At 43.8% G+C, this 21,067-nt stretch overlaps 1 protein-coding gene across 1 annotated transcript in view; it reads left to right on the top strand.

The window, feature by feature from the left end:
- Positions 1 to 21,067, top strand: part of LOC147690174 (cholesterol 24-hydroxylase-like) — a 284,595-nt gene that overhangs the window by 35,198 nt on the left and 228,330 nt on the right. The window lies entirely within an intron of this gene.

A 21,067-nucleotide genomic window follows, 5' to 3' on the forward strand; every position in this document is an offset into this window, starting at 1 on the left:
CCTGCTCGGCCTCCGTAGCCCTCAACAGTCATTTAGAAAGTCAAACTGATCTTAAATGCCGGAGATCGTTACAGATCACCAGGATATCCAAAGATTCCAAAATCCAACTGACACCTTCATATTGCCGGGCTGTCCTCAATTGCATTGTGCATTTGGCACACAAATTGATAGCCAGAGTTCAGTTGGGCTGCATCACTTAGCCAGGGCCTTCCTGATGCTGCCCACACTCAATGCTGGCTCCCCACCACAGGCCAAGGAGATACCCTCACCAACCTCTCTTCACTCCCCGTAAAAGGATCCCTCCTTACCGCTTGACCCCTAGGGATTCAGGGGGTGCCTTCAAGGGATAGGTACATCAGAGGCTGGGTTTGTCACAGCCTCCCTTGTAGGGTGTGCCTGAGGAAGAGCGGTGGACCCAGACACAAGCACACCAACACCCAAAAGCTCCTTGGTCCAGAAGACTAGCTGCCAGGAGTCTAGGGTGTTCAAACAAGAGCGCACCAAAATCGCATCAAGAGTCGAGTCTCTGTCTAACACAGTACGCCTGCCGTAGCTCGTAGTGATTTGTAGTGACTGCTGTGAGCGAAATCCTTTAGTGGAGGCTGCAGCACCATGGAAAGCAAGCTGTGCGGCGTAGGTAACTGAAGAGGGTCTGCTGCCACAGTGAGCGCGCACTTTAATATGCCTCTCCTGTACCCCACGGCTCTCCTTGTGCCAATCTGTGGACAACTCAATACTCAAATTTCACGTCGGTGAAAACCTTCTTATGCAAGAACGCAAAGTCATCCTACCATTGATCATAGATTAGCTAGAGAGGGAGGAAAGCTTAAGAGTATGACTATTGCAAATACATCACTAAGGCCCACACTGAACCCGACAAGGCTGGGCGTTTGCTTGTCTGGATCACTAATCACTACAGAAAGCACTCCCACATATTCACACAACAGAATGCCCAGAGTCAGTGGGTTTACACACAACAAAATATCAATGCGGAGTTCCTAGTCTATTGCACTCGCCTTTACGCCGCATGAGTTGCCCTGTCAATGCAGGAGCGACATACTTATGTCACTGATGCTAAGCCCGACAGGCTGCGGGGGACTGGTTAACCCTCCTTGGAGGAGACCAACTGTTTCAAAACGTACGGTATGCCCTCAAAACCGTGGCTAGGGGCAAAGTGCTGGGGTTTGATGGCTTGCCCATTGAATTTTATTTAACCTACACTGAAGTGTTCACACTAGTACTGACTAAGCTCTATAAGGAAGCTACGGGGCAGGGCAGATTCTCATACATAATGCATAGGGTGTTGATCGTCCCACTGCTAAAAACAGGTGAAAATGGAAATTATGTCACTTCTAACCGGCTCCTGTCCATTCTAAATATGGATTTAAAAAATCGTAATTCAACTCTCCCCAACAGACTGCTCCTCAGGGTCCCAGGTCTGATGCACCCTGATCAGTCGAGATTTGTTCTAGCACATAGCACCGTTCCCAATATCAGACGCCTGAGACCTTTTTAGACTCCACTCTGAGGGCCTTGCTCAAGGTCTTAGCCCTCATCATTAATACTGAAAAATGTAACTCCCTCCCATGGGACTTCATGTACACAGTCATAGGCAGCGGGTTCCAGCTGTTAAACACTGGTCCGATGGCACATTAGGAGTCCCTGTGGAGATGAAAGCTCTCCCAACCAATACTTTGATTGGCAGTGAATTAGCAGGTAACACTTTGATAGAATTAGTGAAGTTCTAAGTTATTATTTCAGTGCAAATTATTTTTCCCAGATAGATCCACCTTAGTGATTGCACTGAAATATATGAAGTGTGGTCTTATATTAAGTGAAACTCTAAAGGATAATTTTCATTATGAATACAAATCATTGTACTTCTATTTCCCCTTAGAGCTACATTGTAAAATATGCTAAACAAGGCACAATTATATGGCAAACCATTGACGCACTCTAGGCATAGTTTTTTAAATTAAATATTTGCAGTAACAACGTTTCTTTGTAAGTACATGTTGCCAAATAAAGTGGTTTAGATGTATCTGATCGTAACTTTCCTTAGTGCAAAATCTAATTTGTTATTTTCGTACGTCCTTATAAGAAACAGGCTTAGATTTGTTTCTTGAGAAGCAAGTTTGTTACGAAATGGGAAAAATCTGATTTTAGATTAGCATTCATTGTTGGTGGTAATTTTTTTTTGTGATCTGTATTGAATGAAATGTTAGATTGTGCATTGGTATATAATATTTCAAATTCACCCTATGTATTTATATGTTTTGTCCAGCAGATTGGTAAATATCAAAACTTAAATACCGTTTTGTTTAACCTGAATGAGGCAGTCTGATTGTTTTTTTGTCAGACTGCCTCTCCTCGAGTACCGATTCCAGAAAATTGGGTCCCAGAAACATTTTTAGTCATTTCTTTATATAATTACTCTGAAATTGTCATTGCCTGACTTTGTTCTTATGCCTAAATAAATACAGATTTTGCTTAGTTGAAAAACAATTCATTCAAGAGCATTATTTAAAAAAATGTATACATTATACTTCACTTGCTTCTTATGAGATCTCTAATTGGCCTCACAGCTGGACAGAAAGACTTTTTTTAAGGCATAGAAAACAAGAGGGATGTCACAAAGAAAACCTCATTAGAACATGTTTGTATCTCCATTTGTTTGGTCTGGAGCAAAATATTTTACTTTGATGACGTTTAGGTTTGTGATGACATCCACATATGTACCCAGGTAGAACAACTTCACAAGATAGTCTTTTTTATCAGCTCCCTCGAGCACAATGGGCAGACGTACACATCCAAATTCACTTCCATGAGGAAAACATCATTGCCTTCTTCAATCAGTATTTCCCATCTATAGGTTGATGTTATCGATGGAAAACAAATATATTTTTATTTGGGTGCAATTGATTAACTCACTTAATTAGACATGCATAGGAGGAATGGTACTCTAGTGGCTTACATCATAGGGTTGACCCACTGTCCATGCTGCAAGCTGTGGTGTGTGGAAGTAACACATGAATGGCAATTGAGCAAACCAATGGATGAAGAGGGCTGGCTGAAAGCTCTTCTTTAAAAAAAAAAAAAATGTTGTCCTTATATATGCCACCAGAAAGTATCAACTCTAGATGGGATCTCTCTCAGGGCCACTGACACCAATCAATTTTTTGATTCCGTCCCTGGATTGAGTGCTAGGCCTGCAGAGGTCACCCAGAGGTAGGCTGTCTCCTTGTCCAACTCCCATTACCGTTCCGTTGTACCTTGCCCCTTGGGAGGACCGGACCACAAACCTCTGGCATAATCATTGGACTCTTTATTTATCAGACCATACTTTCAAATCAGACCATACCTTAGTAGCGCTCTCTCCGCTACATAACATAATAGACTGACTAATAGCCATGATATTTCTTAGGCAATCAGCGAATCTCGGGGGAGGGGGGCTCAGATTTCCACTCTCTGCATATCTCCCTCCTTGTAATGACAATAATATAGAATAGAAACTGTGTGGCACTGTCTCTGATGTTATATCCATGCGGGAGGCCTAAGAGAATCAATCTTGAACTGCAAGTAACTGGTGTTAATAATACCTCCTCTAAAAACCCACACACATGCCGCCAGTAACTAATGATTTCTGGGCAGTCCACAAACATATGTATATCGTCAGCTGTAGGGAATTTACATCTTGGGCAATAATATGAATTCACTGAGATCTTTGATAGTTTCGCGGGAGTCCAATATACTCTATATGCAGTGAACAGGTGGTTCCTTCTGAGGTTAGCAGGTTTTATGATCATCTGTGAGATTGTAAATGAGTCTATCCAAACCTTCATCATCTCATCTGTATTATCGATTAAAAGGTTATCCCAAAGCTTCGTAATTTCAGACTCCATACTTTGCACCCACTAAAGAGTTGTACCAAAGTGAGATCTTCCCTTTCCAGCCACTCCCTCTATTAATTAAGTCTAGGATCTGGATCTCATCCTCATTCCCCCAACCCTGCCTCCCCCACCAAGAGGACAATTGATAGTATTTAAATCTTGTGAGGGACCCCCCCCCCATTAGATTAAATAGAGATTCCCAGTCCATTAATTGAGAATTATTGCAGAGGTCACCCCATTTCACAAAACCCGCCTCCCTCAGAGGGAGGGCCAGTCGATCTAATAGACATTCAGGGGTGCCCGGGGAATCCTATATTGGGGCTTGGGCATTATAATATGGGATCCCCAGAATCTTGCATATTGACTGCCAGTTCTTAAGTGCCTGTAATAGCTTCAAGCGGACCTTTTTGTAGTATTTTTGATCCCCAAATTTGTAGAGGAAGAATTCTAGGCCTTGTAGCTGGTCAGATAACATTGCTCGAAAGAGACGGCCATGAAAGGAGGAGTCCAGGTTGATTGCAAGGAGTCTAAATTTTTTAAACTGAAAAGCATAACAGTAAAAAAGCAAATCAGGGAGAGCCAGCCCCCCCACTTTTAACCCCTTTCTTAATTTCTTCCACGCAATCCTAGGGGATTTGGTGGCCCAAATAAAAGACCCAATCTTCCCCTGAAGACTACCAATATCTTTGTGATTAAAGATCAGGGGAATATTGTTAAATAAGAAGGTGATTTTGGGGATGATGATCATTTTGATCAAGTTAACTCTACCATAAATATTCAAGGGTAGACTGCCCCATCTAATCAACAGCTTACTTATCTCCTATACCACTATCTGCCAGCTGGTTTGTGGAACATCTGCTAGTTTCTGAGTGAGGTATATGCCCAGGTATCTAATTTTTTGTTTAGCACCAGGTATCGGGGTTGGAATATTCCAGCTCATTATGTCAGTTTTTTCTTTGTTTATTTTATATCCTGACACTGTGCCAAATTCTTCTGCTAGCTTAAATAATCTGGGAATTGCCTCTGCGGGGTTGACAGTATAGAGTAGAAGATCATCAGCATATAATGCAGTCTTTAACTCTAATTCTCCCAATTTAAATGGAATAATTACCGGATCTAGTCTCAAAGAGCAAACAAAGGGCTCAATATATATATATATATATATATATATATATATATATATATATATATATATATATATATATATATATATATATATATAGCTGGGACAAAGGGCAGCCCTGCCTCGTGCCTCTGGAGATATAAAACCAGTTGGTCAGGCCGCCATTAATCAAAACCTTGGCACGAGGGCTCCTATATAGTGATTTTACTCCTTCAGTAAAGGAAGATGGGAACCCAAACCGTGCTATAGTCTCCCATAGAAAGACCCAGTTGACCTGATCGAATGCTTTTGCAGCATCAATCGCTACAATGGTGAGCGGCAGTCCTTTCTCCTCAGCTACGTCTATTGCTCCAATCACCTGAAATGTGTGCTCGTTTAACTGACGGCCAGGTATAAATCCCCTCTGGTCTGAGTGAATTATGGTCTTGATCACTTTAGCCAGTCTAGTTGTGGGTCTGTGTATTTTAAAAAAATACTCAAGCCCACGTCCATTTATTACAGGAAACACATCTAGAAGCTGAGTTATGTAATCAAGTTTTCGCAAAACTCAGTTGGGTCCAGGATGTGTTATGCTCCAGGCAAAAAGGAATAAAAAGGGGGGTAGCCATAATTGTTCAAGCAAACAAAGGAATAAGGGTCCAGAGTTGGGAGACCGATCAGTCCGGAAGATGGCTAGTGGCAGTCCTCTCTATAGGTGGTTTATCTTATACGTGCGCTGTATACTACGGTCCCAATCAGGATAATCCTAGCTTCCTTCTAAAGCTACAGGGAGTTCTGATACAGCACACAGCGCCACTAATATTCAGAGGCGATTTTAATTTAGCATTAGACAGTCAGTTGGATCGTACCTCTAAAGCTAAGTATTATGTCTCAAGAAATTCTCTCTCGGCTCTGGGAAATATCATGAAGGAGTTCAGTTTGCAGGATATATGGAGAGCCAAGCATGGAGCTTTAAGGGAATATTCCTTCTACAGTAAAAAGTATAGGCAATATTCCAGAATTGATTACTTTCTGGTGGACCGTGTGTTTATACCAGCTATAGCTTCAATTTCATATATCCCAGCAGGTCTCTCTGACCACTCTGTGGTCGAATTAAAGGTTTATTCTAAGGCCAGACCTTAGACTATAGATGGACTCTGGATAGAACACTCCTACTAGATGAGGAAATTATAGTTAAGGTCAAGGACAGTGCATCTGAGTTCTTTTTATTTAATATAGGCACAGCCATGGAACAGATAGTCTGGGAATCATTTAAAACCTATATGAGAGGGATCTTGAGCTCTCAGATGGCCCATAAAAGAAGATCTATTAAGGAAAAGGACTCTAATGACCTCGATTGCATTCAAAAGAAGGAGCAACAGCTACAGTTGGCTGCCCTGGAAGATAGAGGAAAAATACCAAAATTAGAAAAGAAACTTTTAAAATTACAGTCACGATTTAAAGCTAGAGCTGAAAAGTCAATCAAGGATAGATGGGAGATTAGTAAGCTTAAGAACTTTGAGTATGGAGAAAAGTGCAGCGCTCTGCTCGCCTTGAAAGCAAGATCTGAGAGAAGCAGGAATAACATCAACTCCTTAATCCAGCGAGACACGGGGGTGGTGCTAACGGAAGATGAGGACATTAGGGAAGAAGTAAGAGGTTTTATGATGGAATTATATCAAGAAAATAACTGTTCGGGAGTTGAAGAGTTGGAGCAGTGGTGGAACTCGAGCGAATTGCCCCAACTGAGTGACTCTGATAAGATTATTTTAGCCAGTGATATCACCGAGGAGGAGATAAGAGCACAGGTAAACAAGATGAGTAGAAGCGAGGCTGCAGGCCCAGACGGGTTACCGACTGAGGTCCATAAAGATAATCTTGAGGAAATTCTACCTGTATTATTGTCACCCTTTAATAGAATCTTTCGACATGGAGGTGACATTCCACCCTCATGGTCAGAAGCCACCATTGCCCTGATAGTAAAATCAAATAAAGACCCTAAAAAGATTGAATTATACAGACCCATCTCCCTCCTTAATTTAGATCTAAAGATATTCTCTGGAATATTAGCTGAAAGCTCTTCTTGGTAAGTATATTTACTTTTTTAATCAAAACCAAAAGGTTCCACCTGCAGTATTCGGATTTGACAGCCCTATGGGCAATCGGAAACATCCATGTTCATATTGCAGCTTGTGTGGCGGCCGGTAAAGGGCAGCAGCACAAGCTGCATTAGGTATATGGATGTTTTCAAACATCCCTGCACCGTATGCACATGGTGCAGCTATGTTTAGGGGGCACAGGCCCATAGGGGAGGGCTGGAGGGAAGGAGTCCCTGCTAGGGCCCAAAGTCACTTTCCACCTGTCTTTTCATGGCGGGCAGACCGTCATGAAAGGACAGGCAGAAAGGGGCATTGTAATCCCGACGGCAGAGCTGAGGCTGGCTCTGCCGTCATTTTGGGATACAATACTGCCCGCTGCCCTGACTGGCTCCGTGAGCCTGTCAGAAGCAGAGGGAAATTTCCCTGTGGGTTTCCCTCTGATCTCCAGTATCCTAATAGGGCAGTTGGACAGAACCCAATGATGTCAGCCAGAAAGCCTCAGAGGAGCTGTCAGGTGGCTTTCTACCCAACATCATAATGAGGGCCTCTGTCACTGTCAAAATAAAATTATCACCAGCAATGTTAGAGTACAAGCCACCTAGAGTCCTGGAGAACGTGATCATGTTTAAACCTGAATTAACACAGAAAATGCATTTGCATTTTATAAACGAAACATATAAATACCCAGTATTTCATGCTGGATATAGTGGTGTTTAGTAGAACTTAGGGCCTGATTCCAATGTTGGTGGGCCCACCACGGGCCCACCAACATCTACAGTAGCGGTCTGACCTCCAGATTCTGATCCGACAGTTGGAGGCATTGAGCTGAGGAACCGGCCACTGCTTTTCCAAAGGGCTCGGGGAACCAGTTAGTGCAGAGGTTGGTCCGTAATCCCTACGAAAGGAGAGGTGCCCTACAATGCCCATTTCCCTCTGCCTTTTCATGGCGATCAAACTGCCACGAAATGGCAGATGGCAAGGGACTTGGTGGGCTCCTAGCAGGGCTCCCTTCCCCTGAGACTCCGCTATGGGGCTGGGGGGGGCACATGTGGTGCCCCCCTCCCCCGAACATTTATGTGTAGTGTGCCAGGCACCAGGTGGTTCCAGGGACACAGGGCATGGATGTTTAAAAATAAGCCATTTTCAATTGCAGCTTGTGCTGCGACCCTTTTTCATGCTGTCGCACAAACAGCAATTGAAAAAGGCATATTTCCAACCAGCGTGCTGGTGGTCACATTCGAATATGGGGAGTGGTACCACCGACTACTAGTCGGGTGGTTCCACTTCAACTGCGATGTCAGCCGGATGCTTTTTGACCGACATTGTAATGAGCCCTTTAGTGTAGGACCTTGTTCTATATTTTCCACAATATTTTTTTTATTTTGTGAAGCTTGTAAAAATTCTTGAATGGGCTATTAGATATTTTGAAACTGATTAAGGCAAATTTCTGGGCAAAGGTTCCATTTTCAATTTTTAAAGTAGCAAAAATGTCTTGGTAATTTCTTATTAATGAATCATCATTTGCCTTCTTTACAGAATAAAGGGTCTAAAGAAGGACTTGATGTTATTTTCTTGTATGAATTTGACATTTTAAGGAAGCATTTTGAAAATAGTGGCTGAAAGATTTGCACACTTGAGCAGAATTACTTGAGATTATTCCTTGTACTCCGACATTATTTCCTTATAGTACTTCTACAATGCTCTGCTTTCTCATATATTTATAATTTCGCCACTGCATACAAGGACGAAAGGCAGTTTTATATTCCAGAAAGATGGTTTTGGCTATGGCTTTACACAGAATTAATTGGGTCCCCTTAGGCGCAGGTAAAAACATTGCAACAGTCATAACCCACATCTACTAAGGGTTCTATTCCTGTTGTACACTAATATATTGGTGGGAGCACACCTAGATTGTGATAATGTAACATATGTATAGTGCTCTTTACAACATTCCATTGTCTCTAAGCATTGAACAGATTAGTCCATTTGTGGACCAAATATTGTGGTAGAATACAAATTATTTGAGATTTCGTTTAAAAAGTTCAAATGTAACTTTTTTTGGACCCTTGAAGAGAGATCATTGACTAGAGGACAACATCTCCAGTAAATTATTTGATGCCAGACCATATCTGCATTTCAATATGCTGCAAAATAAATTAAAAGTAATTCCTACATTTAATAATGGTGAAAATAAACCATTGGCTTGCTTTTGAAGTGTGATTCAACTTTTGCAAAGCAAATATTGTCTACATGGTACTAGAGCCAATTAATTGTAGGCACAACATAAGTCAATGCTTTCAAAAGACATACATTCTCAAGAAAACTGGAAATAAAGCGAACACCTATCCCCTACGGCCATTCCACTCAATTACCTTTAAAGTTTAAGTCTCATGCCTATGTTCTGTGTCTAATTAATTGCAGAGAAAGTAAAGCTATGGTTTAAAGTAGCTTAAGCTGAGTGATTGTAAGTATGCCAAGTGAAACTGAAATATTAGCGGTGTATCTAGCAGCTTCTCTGTGCTAAGAGAATGTGTTGTTGTGAGAAATTACCTTCTTTTGTGTGGTATTTTTCCAGATATTGTCTTCACTGCCCTTTTTATTTTTGGGTGAACACCTTTTTTTTTGGAATTAGGACTCTATGGACTTTACTCCTGCTAATTACTGGTGAAGAGCTTAAACATGGTAAAATAGACATACACTTAATTGGCACATTCAATGTACTTGTAAGTCGCTAGTGTATGGTACTGCATGTGCCCAGGGCCTGCAAGTAGGCTGCAGCACTCATTGTGCCACCCTGTAATATACCACTGTAAAACCTGTCTCGGGTCTGCCTTTGTAGCCTGTAGGTCAGTTTTAAATTGCCATTTCGACCTGGAATAACCTTTTTACAGTTCCAAGCCTTCCTTTTTAATACATATAAGGCACCCCATTGTATGCTCATAGGGCAGAGTACATGGTATTTTGGAAATAGGACATGTGTACTTAATTTGACTTCTCCTGGCAGTGAAAAACCCCCAATGTCATCTTTAACTGCATCAAAGCTACCTCTTCCATAAACTGGGTTACCTTATTATACTTACTGGGTGATAACTTCAGTTTGGGAGCAGATAGAGAAAACTTATTCCATTCATTTGAAATGTGTTGTAAACCCATCATTAATGGGGAAGTCGAATTTAATATTACCTTTCTGAAAATTCCACTTTCAGTAAGTTTCCATTTTTCGACCTTCACCAAATATACCTTTCTGCCACTGCCCTGTGGTGTGATGTGTATTCCTTCCAGACAGGGAACAAAAGGGCCTTGGGTGTGGGGAAAAGTGTTCCTCTCCTGAGCAGGATGTCCTGGGGGTTATACTCTTGTCCTTCCTGAGCATCAAAGGGTAGCTTGAGGGCTGTGCCCACCCTCTTCCTAACTTCTGCCACAGTCACAGGTAAATGCAGCCCACTCCTGGGCCTGTCTGCCCTTTCTTACCCTCCACAAACTGCAGCCAGACCCAGGGGAAGAACTGACCAGAACCAGTTATGGTTAGACAAAGGGTGTGACCCCAACACACGGGTGGCACTGAGTATAAAAATGGCACCCTCAGAAACCCTCATCAGAATACTCCTGGGCTTAAGAAGATTTAGGAAAAGGACTGCCGTATTGTCTGAAGAAGGAAGTCTGGGCCTACTTGCCTTGACCCATGGCCCTCAGAAGTGACTTCAGTGGTCAATTGACTGACCACCAGTTTGAGCTACAAGGACACAAGAAGCTTCCAGAGGCCTCCCCTGCTTTCTAGCTAACCTGACCCAAATGAACCTGAACTGGTTTCCACGGAAGGCCTCTGTGGTTGTGAGTCTTGTCCGTCCACCCTAGCTCTGTCCTGTCCTCAAGGTATTGGACTCTTGGCTTCCGTTGCAGCACCACACATTCCAGCACCTCACAGTTCCTGATCATTGGTTTCAATTGATCTGATGCAAAATGGCAGAGGACAACACAGGGCTTTGCTTTACCAGCCCTGCAGCTCCTGATTGGTGGCTTGACAGACCCGATGCAGCGCAATGCAGAGCCTCGCAGCGTAGCACTCCACCAAGGACAAAAGATGCAACTCCCAGCTGGCTGCACCCAGTCCTGTAGCCAACTGGCACTTCTTTGCTGTTGGCCTGAACGTTTGACTCTGTTCCTGTCTAGTGTGACCAGATACCCACAGTTGATGATTCACACCTTTTGCTCTATTTTTACCTAAATATTTAAGAACTGATATCTCCGGTTCTACCTATTCGATGTTTGCCATTTTTGTATCATTTTATTTATCAATATATTCTCCTTTTGTCTGAATTGGTTCGAGCTTTTCCTTGTGTTATATTGTCACTTCAATACTGTTTGAGTCCGCCATAAATACTTTACATACAATCCAGTTCTTAGGCACTGGGTGGGTTTGTCCTACTGGTGGCATTACTGGACAGCAATAATCTTATGTTGAGGTGGCTCTTTATCAGTGCAGCTATTGCCATGGAGAGATTAGGGGTCACATGTTGCTTTTGAAGCTGTTCTAATGGATTAAATAAACTGCAGTAGCCAGACTTTCACTGCAGTGAGCAAAGTCTGGACTAAACAGTAAAATTACAGCCTTAAGACCGCTCTACATGGTAATCCATCTCTCCATTTGCAATTAGGAGTTGTAAAAAAATGCCTATCTTTGCATGATCATTTTGTTTGGACCGATGTTGTTGGTTTTTTGATTGTGCACTGGGACCCTGCTAACTAGACCTCAGTGCATGCGCTCTGGCCCGCAAAACTCCCTGATTTGCACATATAACTTACCTGTAAGTCCCCAGTATATGGTAACCAGTGTACCCAGGGCCTGTAAGGTAAATGTAATTAGTGGACTGCAGTACTTGTATCACGCCATAAAGTGACCGTGTGAAACTTGACTCTAGGCCTGCCACAGCAACCTAGCATGACAGGAGGTTTAAAACTATAATTTCAACCTGTTTAAATCCTTTTTATTAGTTCTAAGTCACCCGTAAGGTGGAACTTAAATTCTCATTGGGCAGGGTGCATGGTACTTAGGTTTTACCTGTCCTGCCAGTGAAATATCTCCAAAGGTGTTTTTTACTGTGGCAAGGCTGGATCTTTTATAGAAAAACACCTTCTAACTAGGGCTCCTGGTTCTATGGTATTTTTTTTTTTTTTACATTTCCGTCTGTATTTATCCATATTCAATTTTTGTCAACTTTATCTGTATTTATCCATATTTATTTTGGGTTTTGTGGAAAAAATAAAGCTGAAGCTGGTTTATTTCCACATTTGTAACCACTAAATATGTAGTTATACTTGAATGCCTGACAGCTTTCAGTGATATGAACACCCGCAGAAGTTAAATCAATGCACTTTTATGAAAATATGTACATTTCAGTATCAGTCTTGTGTATATCTACTGCTGTTTAAGCCTCTTTACTAAAATTCCTTTTTTTAACCCTCTTACCTATCAACCCACACAGTTATTGGCCTGGCAGCCATGGCAAAGTGTATTTGGAATGACTCAAAAAGCACCCAATATCCGCAAAATAAAAAATACAGACAAGAAAATGTTTTTCTGGCTGTATTTATCTGTAAAAAACGGAAAACAGGGAGCCTTACTTATAATGCGTAACTTCAGTTTAGACATAGCTAAATTCATGGTTCACGATTCTAATAATAGAAATGTTCAATCTAATCTGATGGTCAAGTCAGAGAAAATGTATTGTGTCATATTGTCCACCTTTTCAACTGTTTTGGTACTGATAAATGCTTTACAAGTTAAGCCTGTCTGCTCTGTGCTACAGCTACCAAGCTTCAGTTTAAATTATTGAGACCTAACCTGACCTAGTGAGGAATAGTGCCATTAGTACTTGAAGATGACTACTGTCCACACGAGCTAATAATCCACTTTCTCATAGAACATTCTAGATTTTTCATACTAATAGAGAATACGTTCTATCTCCTTGTTTGGCCTTTGTGGTTTGGGGTATCACTACAAAAATGTCTTTCTTATCTAAGAATAGGCTCTGTTTTTTGGCAGTCTATGCACAGTCCCTTACATTTCACTCTCTTTTAACAGGAAGCCTGTGTAGAGCATTAATTATTTAGTCTTCCATTTTCAAGTTTCAAAAGAATCCAGGGTCTTGTGCTCTGCATAGCACAGTTTCCGTAACAGAAGCTAGATGGGATCAGGAAGCCTGAATTGGCGATTTTACAGTAACTAGTTCTTGAATAGTACTAGCACCAACATCACTTGAAATTAATGAGGGATTACTAAAGGCAAGGACTCTTTTTTTTTGCCAATGAACAGAACCTGTTCTTGTAGTTTGAGATACAACAAAGACATTGATTGTTCTGCATCCATAATTGATCACAGATTGTTAACTTGTGATATTGTTCAGGGGAAGGCACCACATAATACCAGCCATAGGTTTGCAGTAGGGTTATATGTGGGGTAAAAGCTATCATTTTAAATAGTTTTTCTGATTACACAGGCATCAATTGCTAATAGAGAATCTTGCCATTCTTGTTAATAGATTCGGGTGATAATGTATGTAATGTAATGATGAGTTCAGTATCTTTAGTGCAATTAATGTTTCTGATCCCATAGGAGAACATCAGCCTCATGAAAGGTATCAAATAAGGGTGATAGGGTTATTCACAACACTATTCCAAACTATTCCATAACTGTCCTCAATACGAAGCTGTTGCAGGCATGATGTCAAGATGTTATGATTGAGGGCGTGGTCTGGCCACGGAGGAAGATGGCTGCTTGAGCATGGAGGTCTGCCGAAAGAGTGGCCCCAGATGCCGTCAGTGGCTCTACGGTGAGGCGGGGTACTACCAATCGTTCCTCAATACTGCCTACATTTAATTATGCCTGGTTTGGGCACCTGCTTGGCGGTCATGGTGGACTTCATGGTGTGAATCCTGTGCGTCCGTACGCTGCAGCTGGGCCTTGTGAAAGAAACGCAGCAGTGGTCTCCAATGTCCAGCCCCACCCTTCATATCAGACCGCAGCCACAAGTGACTTGGCCCTCACTGGGGCTTTGGAAGGCATCAGACACACCCATAGGAACCTGGGGTGCATCTTAAAGCTGACCTGCAGCCCTACAAGGCCACTGCGAGGACACCCTCCTTGCTTGTCTCCTGGCGCCCGACGCCAAACGGAGGCCATCTAACTGAATACAGACCCACTCTGACCAAGGACTGCTGGTTTGCAATCTACATTTGCCTCCGCTCTCAGGAAGCATATTTACTGGGATCCTACCTTCTCTACTCACAGAAGGTCTTCAGCTCACTGACACACTGTGTGCCATGGCAACATAGGATTGTGGCACCCTGCCCCGTTCAACTCACGGAGGGCAGTTACAACGGATCCAAAGCAAGAACCTCCCCTGGCCCTCTCACCTTTTGATCACTGCAAGAGGCCTTTCAGACCACCCTCTGGGCCCCCACCGACCCGCACCACATACGTGACCAACAGCCCAGGGTCTGTTTGCAATGAGGGTAATGCACCAGACCTGGCGTAGCGGTGTCCACTACGCAACCTACCTCCCTGGCTAACCCCACGCCAGGATCGGGCAGCTTGACCTATCTGTGCCAGAGTCTTGTGCTAGAGGACAACTGAAGACGGCCAGCACTCCTCATGGTCTAGACGGGAGGAGTGGGACCAACCGAAACAGAGCAACCTGCTGGCACGGTAAACCTGCTTGCTCCAAGGGTCCCTTCTTTCGCTACTCTGGGCCTACAGCCACTGCAAGGCCTGAACACATTACTGTCCTATAACCTACCCACGAGTAGTGGCGGTCGACAGATAATACTCCGACTCTTGAATGCAGGCACGACTGGCCCTGTGTCATGGGAGAGCTGAGTGCTCCGCAACGTCCATAGACGAATGTCTTCTGGCAAGTCAGCGGGCAAACCCACAAGGTAGCTTCTGTTCATGGAAGCTCTCAACCTACGCCGCACCATGGCCACACCAAAGGGACCCACCTCCCCTCTACCTCTGTCCTAACCCCCTACCCCCACGAACACCACTCGGGAGAGCACCATGGAGCAAATTCTTCAAGAAATGTCGGCGGTGGGCTGATGGCTAGAAGGCATGGATGCGTACTACCGGCCTAAACGGAAGAGGAGAAATCTATCTAGATGGACATCGCAGGATATCAGACCCGAGTAGACCGGCTTGAACAGAGGGTAATGACGGTGGAAGGCCGTCTAGATACCATACACGATAGAGATCAAGAGCTCCTCCTCATTACAGTAAGTAAGTTGATCAACCTGGAAGATCGCAGCAGGAGAGATAATGCCCATGTTTTGGGATTATCCTGAATCAACAGAGGGACCCGAGGCCCAAGCCTTCCTCAGAAATGCCCTCTCCAAGCTTACAGGTATTTTCACGACCCTGCAGCAGAAATGCAACACACCCAACGCATCTGCCTTCGCCGCAAAGACCCCAAGACTCTCCCAAGGCCCCTAATTGCCAGCTTTCTGCGACACGAGAAGGCCCGACAATTACCTTCTATGGCCTTCTTATTGCTGTTGCTACTGTTATGGTCTGTAACATATGCTGTGTGTCTCGATTCCTATGTTCCCCCTTAAGTCGCTGCTATCTCTCTCCTGGTGTAGCAGCACCCATCCCTACAGTGCGTAGTGAATTGGGTTAGACAACGAAGCACAATGTGCCTGCGACAGCTGGTTACCCATAGCCCTGATCCATGGTTGAGTGACGGCCCACCTTCCCACTTAATAGGACCCCCTGGACTCTGACACCCTAGCTTATTCCCAGAGATAACCGTGATCCCCCATGCGCTGCTCCTCCTCACCCATAGGAACTGTGCGGCGTGCCTGTGCCCCCGCTCCCCTGCCTCACCTCCACCGGTCCATCAGCTCATCCTCTCCACAGCCATGCTGTTGAGTAAGGGCCCTCTCATAGTGATGTCTCCGCAAGTATAGACCCGCGGTATACAGATATGCGATCCAGTGCTGCGTTGTTTAGTAGCACCCTCCTTGATTCCCTCTCTCAATGCTCCCCCTTTTATTCTCTTTTCACTCACCTTTACATACTCACTCTTCTGCTGTTTCCCTATCAGCTAGGGGTACATGCCCTCCCTATTATTCTGGCTGTTGCCCCTAAGCACCTTTTTCCTGCGTAACCAGAGCCATATCCACCTCCCTTTCCATTTTTTCCTCCCTCCCTTCTCTCTCTCTTTCTCTCTTTTCTCTATTTTTCCTTCTTTTCCCCGGCTCTCCTCGTTCCACTCCCTCCTCTCCCTACCTATACACTCCCTTACCTTTCCCCAAGCACATATCTATTGTGCCTTGACTTTTGTAATAACCAACTACCTTCGTCCCCTCCTCTCCCCCCGGACCTCTAGCCGCATCCAACTTCGCTACGTTTCTCCTTTCACGGCCCTCGCTACTATCTCACCTATAATCTCGTGCAGCATAACCTTAAGTATAGCCTCCCAACCCACCTCGCTCCCCTACCTATCGCTGTGCTACACACTTCTGGAACCAATATGTGGATGAAAGGTCTAAAGCTGCGCCACCTAACCCCTGCCATGTGCGCTTCCCACCATCTCCGTGCCATTTCTTGGAATGTCAGTAGGCTCGCACATTACATCCTCCCTTCTCCAATCCACCATATGCTGGTGGGTTTTGTGCCAGGCCGCTCCTCCAGAAATCATCTCTGCACCCTGGCGCATACTCTCTGGATGGCCAAGGACCTACAGACGGATGCGTTGGCTCTTTCGATAGGCGCCGAAATTACGTTTGACCGCATCGAATGGGATTACCTTTGCACCCTAAACACTATTTCTTTCACCCCAGAGGACTCACTTAGAAAATCCGTGCAGGAAACTTCACATAAGACAATTTTCACAGTATAAACCATGAAGGTTTAATTATACTTTAAGAATCATTACAAAAGGAATAAAAGATAATGGCTAGTCAATCAGTTCAAAATAATTAATTGTGAGAACCCCTTTTAGAGGGCCACGGGGCACGCAGGGGCTACCGGGGCAACCATGGTGCTTGAGGACTTACATGTTTTAGGGCCCGACCTACTATGGATCCTGCACAACTGGGCCAAGTACACCTTCTGCATGTCACTCGCAGTAGTGGCTGTGGTCCAACAGTCAATGTTCTCTCAGGGGGAGATGTAGAAACAGGTTAGTGATTACGGCTTATAACTCAAAGTGTACACAGTAAGAACAATAACTCCATGTCCAGTAAAATACTTGCTTTTATATGAAAAATAAGTATTTTATTTCTAATTCTATACATGCAAAGGTATACAACATTCTGAAGCTACCACACAATCTAACTTGAGGTTGGTGTCCTAATAATTTTCAGGTAAATCCCTATCCCATTCTCCTTTTTGTAACATGTTCGGTTTATTCCCCATTCACTGTTGGTCGCATCCAGGGACTGCTCACTAATAGGCCATATTTAAGAATTCCCCTTTGACTCTTTAGCTTTTAGTCAACTTTGTCTATGGTGCCAAAGCACCGTTAGTAGTGAGTCTCCCAGGCCCAGCTGGCTCATTTGATGTTTTACCCACTCTCGCAGCCCAGTAGAGTTCAGCGGGTGCAGCGAGAGCCCTCAGCTCAGGTCTGGCTGTACTCCGAGAAGTTTGGCTGCTCACAACACATGCAACAGCTCTCAGCGGTGCAGGCTCTCTCTCTTGAATGGCGCTGCTTGAGTTCTTCTCAGTTGTCAGAGCAGCTCTCAATCCCTCTAAAATGTTGCTATTGGTAGCCCCTTCTGTCATAAGGGGCTGCTGTAGTACTTAAGAACGTGGGCACAGACTATCTTGGTGCAGGCGTCCATGCCAAGATGGTTATGGACCTCAGTGCTTCTGGAAGTAATAATTTTACTGGTCGTACCCTATGGTATATGGTGTTACCGCAGCTCGCACTACGGGTCCGTCCATTCCCGTAGAGAACTTAACTCATGGCTAAGTCTCTGGCGGTCCTCTGCTGGCATACAGGGTTTGCCAAACCGACACTGCAACCGGGCAACAACCTCATTGGTGCACCCCCTCACACCTCTCTCAGGGAATCCTATCACAGGGTTTCCCACTGGACCTCGCTCCCTCTAATGCTCTCCTCTTCCTCAAAGGGCACACTGTTCTTGGCAAGCAGGCAGTCGCTGGTGCTGCTGGCTTCAGAGAAAGTAATCTAGGTGTCCCGAGTGATATCCCCTCACTAGCATTCCAACCATCAATTGTTCTTTTTGCACTTGTCACCCTATGTGGGACGGGTATGCCCAGACCTGGGTCCCATGCTCACCAAGCCACTGGAGTCAAGCTAGCATGGCTGATAAGAGGTGATACCCCGAAACTGGTTCCCGGATGCTTGTTTCTGGTCCAGAGAGGGCCTGGCCTGGCAGTTCAGGCTGAACTGTTCACATGGGGAGCAGGGTCAACACTGATTTGCATATAGCTAGGTCCAAACTGGAGTGGCGTGGTGAGCAAAAAAAACTATGGATTAACCACGGATCTTTGTGACGAATGGTGAATGTTTGCATTGTTCAGCATTGCATCCATCATTTGTTCTTTTTGCTTGTGTTGCCCTAAGTGGGAAGAGTATGCCCAGACGTGAGTCCCATGCTCACTGCACCACTGGATTCAAGGGAGCCAGGCTGATGAGTGTGATACCTCGAAACCGGTCCAGGATGCTTTTTTCCGGTCCAGGGAGAACCTTGCTAGGTAGTTTGGGTTGGACTGTTCCCATGAGGAGCAGTCAAGACTGATTTGTATATGGCTGGGTCAAAACTGGGGTGGTGTCCTGAGCACAACAATTATGGATTAAACTCAGACATATGCGACTGAGGATGAATGTTTGCATTTTTCAGCATTCCGGCCGTTGTGTTTTTTTGCTGATGTATTCCTTACACGATTCAGAAAAGGGGGTGGTGATGAACAGAGTGTCTGAATTAAGCAGACCACTCTTACCCAGTCCAAAGATCAGGGCTTGATCCATCACCGTTATTTATCTCACTGCACCATCCCAGCTCAGAACCTGGCTATATGCAAATCAGTCTGTCCCTGGCCCAGTGCATCATGGGAACAGGGCAGACTAAACTACCAAGCCAATTCTTCACCAGAAAGGAGACAAGCTACCGGGGACCGGTTTCTGGCATTTCAGCCGTCTTCGGCCCAGCTTGCTTGAATCCTGATGGTGCAGTGAGAAAGGGACTCATGTCTGAGTATACCCTGCCACACCTATAGTGGCCACAAACGATTCAGAAAAGGGGGGTGGTGATGAACAGAGTGTCTGAATTAAGCAGACCACTCATACCCAGTCCAAAGATCAGGGCTTGATCCATCACCGTTATTTATCTCACTGCACCATCCCAGCTCAGAACCTGGCTATATGCAAATCAGTCTGTCCCTGGCCCAGTGCATCATGGGAACAGGGCAGACTAAACAGCATCACCTTTCGGCCTAAGGAAGTGGCCTTTAATTGTATACAGTTGTCTGCTAGGGAGACTCAATCTGATTAAGATGAAAATTTTACCCAAGCTGCTTTATTTGTGTAGAGCCATACCGTTACAACCAAATAAGCTTTTTTTTAGAAAGTTGGATGGCATCTGTAGTAGCTTTATCTGGGGGTATAAAAAGGCACGAAGGGCGGTTAAATTTTTGACACTACCAATCTCCAAAGGGGGACTTACCTTTCCAGATTTTAATCTTTACTTTCTAGCTACTTTTCTTTTACGCATTAGGAGCTTATTAAAAAATACTCCTTCTTTATTTTTTCATCAGTATATGTTGGGGGCTGATGCCAATCAATTTCTATTACGGGTCCACGATCCAAACTACTTTAAAAGAGTAAAATTCAAGACTGCTAAGCATGCTATAAGAATCTGGGACAAAATTCTGCACATTAGTAACAGCTCATTTTACAACGCTGAACTTAGACTATGGAATAATCCTGGTCTTCCGGGTATATTTTCGGACGGTTTGGGTAATCGGTGGATAAAACAGGATATAAATACACTAGGAGACCTTTACGGTACTAATGGTTTGATTGATTTTGAGAACTTAAAAATTACAAACGGGCTTACGGATGATATGCACTTTAAGTATAGACAACTGAGAGATTTTTTCTGTAATAAATTGAGAATAACGGAAGTCAAACAATCTGATATTCTTGAGGGTATTTACTCTGATAAAACTAAATCATTAATCAAATTGGGATATCAATGGCTCATCAAGGATAAGGGAGAAAATACAACTCAAATCGCAGCCAAATGGTCCCGTAGATTAAATCAAAATATAAATTCAGTACAGATCGGAAGTGCCTTAACCCATCTAAGTGATATAGTTCATTCTTCTAATCTCAAAATGCAACTATATAGGACAATCACTGAATTGTACTATACGCCACAAAAAATATCCAGCTGGGCGCAAGGTAACTCGATATCAGATAAATCTATGTGTGTTAAAAATGTTTAAAAAAAAAAAAATTGTATACAGTTGTAAATATGTCCTCTCCAGGAACCTCGCGATCACAAACTAATACATTAAACGAATGATCCAGTGCAAGCAGGAATATAAAGCTCACTTAATTTCGTATATTTAATCAAGTAATGGAGGTCACATTTGTGTTCTTGGGTGTCCAATCAGGGAGGGAGAAAACATGTTAATGTTGGGCATTGTGCCTAGCACGGTTTAAACTGTGTGGTTTGAAAACACAACTAGGCCAAGCTCACGTCAACTTAATAAACTCAATTTTTATATACAAGAAGCACATTACATTATTATGAAGCTCATTATTATAAATTCAAAACACAATTATTGATTGTGAATTCTGCTTCCACAGTCTCAAAACGTGCATGTTGTCATAGTAGTTCCTGGCTTGGAAGGGAAATACTATGTGTGTGAATTTGCTTCTAATGAACGCGCAGAATTTTGTCACTCATAGGGAAGTTAGCCCATGGCTAAAGTGGGCTGACCCACT

This window comes from Lissotriton vulgaris, chromosome 9 (genome assembly GCF_964263255.1).
Source record: "Lissotriton vulgaris chromosome 9, aLisVul1.2, whole genome shotgun sequence".
Lineage (NCBI taxonomy): Eukaryota > Metazoa > Chordata > Amphibia > Caudata > Salamandridae > Lissotriton > Lissotriton vulgaris.